Below are 5,421 nucleotides of genomic sequence, written 5' to 3'. Positions count from 1 at the left end.
TCCACACTGGAAACACAGAAGACAAGATGCTCATTATCCTCATTGGTTGGAGACATTTACTGATAATCATTTTCCAGTCACACAACGAGTTTTAACATCAATTAACTGCCAATGATTTCTATTCATTTCACTGGAGTCTGGAAATAATGATGATTCATCCCCATTAAAGCATTAAAGATTTGCTACTTTCTTTTTTGTTGTTGTTGTTGTTGTTTTGTGGTGATTTTATTTCACTTAGAACAATAAAGCTGTTGTAATCTGTTCGTAATAATAAACTAAATGTCAGGAAGCCACAGCGGAAACAGAAACAAGAAACAGTTTCTTCTTCACTGGTTTTCTGTGGCTGTCCTCTGCACATGCTCAGTAGGAGAATTAATGTGGACGCAGCCCAAAAACAGCATTTTAAATGTTCAGCTACCAACTTCATGTAGACGGGTCAGTGACAAATAAGGTTTGGCAAGATGATCAATTCAAAAATATGTTAAAAACTAGTTTTAAAAGCAGCATCAGGTTTGTTAAAATGTACATTTAGTATTTTTTTTGGTTTTATATAATTTGAAATGCCATTTGCACCATTTTTTTTTTTTTACCAAAAGTAAGACTGAATGCTCCTGAAAATGTCAAATGGTATAACCACAAAAATGTAAATGTTTCCTGATCTCCATGTAACCCAGGTGAAATGTAATATTTAGAACAATTGTATTCCATTACCTTTATTTAATATAGAAGATCATGTAAGATGTAAGATCATGCCAAACTAGTTGATATGGTGTTTTATTGAGAATTTACTGTTTTTAAGCAAGTTGAATTATTTGGTACAAAGTTTTTATGGTTACACCACTTAGATATTTTTGCCATAATCCTCTAATATATTCTCTCAAAATGGATTAAAAGCAGAAATTTGATGCTGGGTCCACAAAAAAAGAATGTGTCCAAGTTATTCATACGTTTACTTTCACATTTTAACCCCTTTAAATTTGACTAAACCACATAGACACTAATAAACATCATTGAACCATAAACAAAACACTCCTTTACTCATTCATTCACTTCTCTAAATAGTTCACTCAATAGTTGCTTGATGCTAGTTTTCTTTAAGGGACCAGTGTGTAGAATATAGTGACATCTAGTGGTGAGGTTGTAGATTGCAACTGATTGAATACCCCACCTACTGTATTAATATGTCAGGCTCCGTGGAAGAGGACCATCTCCATATGTAGATATAAAAGGCTCATTGTAAGGTAAAGAAAACACAACAATTTTTATTTTAATGGGATTATACACCAACGAAAACACACTGGTGAATATTATATGTAATTTCTGCCAAATCTGTTCCACTAGATGCTGCTAAATTCTACACACTGATATTTACACACTCGGTATTCAGACACTCAGACTCAATGGTGGAGGGTAAATGTAGAGCACTATGAGGTAAACAGGAAGTGATTTCAGACTCAGGCATGGAGGGAAAATTATCAGCTCTCCATCCAACGACCAACTCCCACCACGCTAACACGACTCCACACGTGTGCAGCTGTTTCTCTGAGAGGTGAAGACATGTTGATGTTAAACTTTTAGCACTCAGCAAACACACACACACACCTCCACCATTTGCTCCATGTGAATCATCACAGAGGTGTGAGGTGATCCTCCTCCTCTGGCAAACACAACTACGAATTATTGTCTATGTTTTTTGTTGGTCTTTACGTGTAAGAACATGGTGAGGAATTCCACATCACGACCACCCGAAGTCCAGAATGACATGTTTAAATATGTTTAAATGTCCAAAAACAGTCCGAAAAACAACATTACTCAGATTATGGTTGTGTAAAACTGAATAAACTGGATTGTCTTCTCCTCAGGCTGCGTTCAGACTGCAGGCAAATCTGATTCAAATCTGATTCTTTCTCAAATCCAATTTTTAGGCCTGACTGTCCACACTGTTTTTAGCAAGTGTCCAAATCGGATTTGGCTCTGTTCAGACTGGGCCACATTAATGACCAATCTGACAGGTTGTTGTGGCAACGTCGTCGGAGCGGAGGCGTCATCTAGCGTGTATTGTGTGATGTCATATAATTGCGACAGCGACAGCAACAACAAACCCTCGAGCTTTGCTTGAACGGAGCCATCTCCCCAAAGATTAAGAATTTGGTTTGGTCCTCTGTCCAAGGACTGATGTTTGCGACGTCCTCCATTGCCTCCATTGATATCAACTAGCAACAACAACTGGAATAAGCGCGGGTCTGGTGACGTAGCGTGGAGACGTAGAGAGACGTCACGGACAGTCAAATCCCATTTGAGTGTTTGGAGCTGTTCAGACTCAGACACATCTGTCCAAATGAGATTTGAAACTACCTCCCAAAGGTGGTTTCCATCTGGTTTGCAAAAATCAGATTTCGTGTGATTTATGACTGTTCAGACTTCATTAGAGCCATTTGGTTCCAATCTAGATTGGCTAAAAATCGGATTTTGGTTTGCAGTGTGAACGCAGCCTTAAACTCAGAGCTCCAAGTCAGATTCAATGTCACAAATTCATCTAATGGCGCTTTTCTACTACACCGTTCCAGCACGACTCGCCTCGGTTCTTTTTGCGTTTCCACTAGGGAAAGTACCTGGTACCTGATACTTTTTTAGTACCTGCTCTGGTGAGGTTCCAAGCGAGCCAAGCCGGTACTAAAATGTGACGTCGACACACTGCTGGCCGCTGATTGGTAGTTGTCGCTGGAAGAGTCATGAGCCGTCACACACAAGAATCAAACCCGGCATTTTTAAATACCGGCAGCAGCGTTACAACCATAGTTACAGCCATACGGCTCAATTTTCTTGCTTTGTGTGTGACAAAAAGCCAAATACAGCAGCAAGTACACCACTGCCTCAATGTCCTCCATTGTTTATGTGTTTTGTGTCGCGTATAAAACGAAGTCACGGCAGTTTCGCGGAGCCGTGCTATGACGACCCCGCCCACGTTGAGTAGGTACTTTTTTGTAATGGAAAAGGAACCGTGCCGAGGCGAGTCGTGCTGAAACTCTGTAGTGGAAAAGCGCCATAAATCTCATCATACAGGCAGCTGTCGTCTCCTGAGTCTGTTTGGGAAGGTTTAGTGTTGACTTCTTATTTTACAGGTGAGGAAATCAACACAGATGAAGCCGACTGCTACAATCTACAGCAAGACACTTTATTTTTCTAAATTAATCGATTAGTCGTCAGGAAATGGTGAAAATTGTTGATCAGTGTTTCCCAAAATCCCAATCTGACATCCTCAAATGTCAAAAATATTCAGTTTACTGTCATAGAGAGAAAATATTCACATTTAAGAAGCTCGAATTAGAGAAGAATTAAAGGTAAATAACTCTGTCCCCAACCATAATGACAGTCTGTGTATTTTATGCTATTATATTATCATTATATCAGTGGTATAAAATAATCTTCAAATAACAATTATAGCGTTTATCGTGATTATTTCTGAGACAATATATCGTCCAATAAAAATAGTTATCGTCACAGGTTTGCAGTAAACTGAATATGTTTGAGATTGAGCTGTTGGTAGACTTGGAAAGCATCAATTTGCACTCTGGGAAAGCAATTTTTCACTATTTTATGACGTTTTATAGAAGAAAAGTATCACTCAATTTGAATATTTGCAGCCTTAAGACTTCACTTCACCAAGAAGAAGACATAAAGTGAGCATTACAGGACAGTAAAAGCAGGACACTCGTCATCCTCTGAGCCTCTAAATTGTCTCGGGCGTCGCAGAGCCTTCAGCTTGAATCTTCACACAGAGGACACATCTCTTCATTACAGACTCCGTCCTTCAGCTTCACCCTCCGCACAGACCAGCGTGTGGTGGAGGGTGGCGTCTCTGGAGCGTGTCAGCTTTATGAAGACATAATTAATACACAACCTACATCTACACACAGAGGACAAACTACAGACACCAGCCGTCTCTTCAGTTAACAGTTAAGAGCTTCATGAGCACGGAAAGGTTTTATGGGCTTGCTGCACATGACACAAAAAGCTTTTTCTCTCTGAAAGCTCTTTGAAAAGCAGTGTGTAATACATATTATATGTTGGTCTCGTCCCTCCCACACACACACACACACACACACACAAACACAAACAGACCCGGCAAACAGTCGCAGACAGAGAGCAGATTCAGATGTGGCGTCCTGCAGCAGAATCAAAGCTGCAGTTGTGCAGAGCTGCAGGCTGTTGTTTATGTTACACGATGATTTTCAGCTTTTTATGCACATTTACGTTCAGCGTGTAGAGAAGATGTAAAGACTCCAAACAAGCTTCACATCCAGCAGCTAAAGCATGAAGAGCTTGATCTTACACAACAGGAAAGCCTCGTCTGTCTTGAAACATGAGTTCATTATGTCTTATATTATATAGTTTCTCCAGTGTTAATAAAAGTAGTAAAATCAGAACTAGAGCAATAAGTCAACTTATCGATTCATTGCCAACTATATAAATGTTTTTTGTCCTTTATGACATTAAAATGAATATTTTTGGATTGTGGACAAAATAAAAACATTTGAGGACGTCATGTTGCGTTTTAGGAAACACTGATTGATATTTTTTAACTTTCATCTCTTCAATAGATTGATCTTTCCCTCCATAAAATGTCATAAAATAGTGAAAAATTACTTTCCCAGAGTGGAAGGTGCCTTTGGATTCAGTTTATTTTCACATAGGACAAGAAACGCATTAAATCATCATATTTGAAAAGCTGAAAACAGCATTTTTTAGTTAAAAAAACTGCTTAAACAATGCATTGATTCTCAGAATAGTCGTCTGTCTAATCTACATCCACAGAAAGAGCTGCAACGATTAGTCGATCAATTGATGAGTTGTACTATTTTGATAATCAATTCATCTTTTGAGTCATTTTCTTAAAGAGAAAACATCCAAATTCTCTGATTCCAGCTTCTTAAATGTGAATATTTTCTCTCTATGACACTAAACTGAATAATTTTGACATTTGAGGACGTCAGATTGGGATTTTGGGAAACAATGATCGACATTTCTCACCATTTCCTGACAACTAATTGATTAATTGAGAAAAATAAACTCTCTTGCTGTAAATTGAACCACATAACTTCATCTGTGTTGGTTTCCTCGCCTGTAAAATGAGACCTGAACACTAAACCTTCACAAACAGACTAATTTGAGTCAAACATCCATCTTCTTAAATGTGAATATTTTCTAGTTTTTAGCTTTCTATGACAGTAAACTCAACATTTTCGTAGGGTTTTTGGGACATTTTTCACAATTTTCTGACATATTATGGCCTAAAAAACTATTGGCACAATCAATAATGAGGATAATTGTTATTTGCAGCCCTGGCGGAGCGGGAATGTGCTCTGACTTCCTAAAAGTGGGCATGACAGAACAAGCCTGAGGCAGCGTTCAGACTGACAT

This window comes from Scomber scombrus, chromosome 15 (genome assembly GCF_963691925.1).
Source record: "Scomber scombrus chromosome 15, fScoSco1.1, whole genome shotgun sequence".
Taxonomy (NCBI): Eukaryota; Metazoa; Chordata; class Actinopteri; order Scombriformes; family Scombridae; genus Scomber; species Scomber scombrus.
This window is presented reverse-complemented; position numbering follows the sequence as displayed.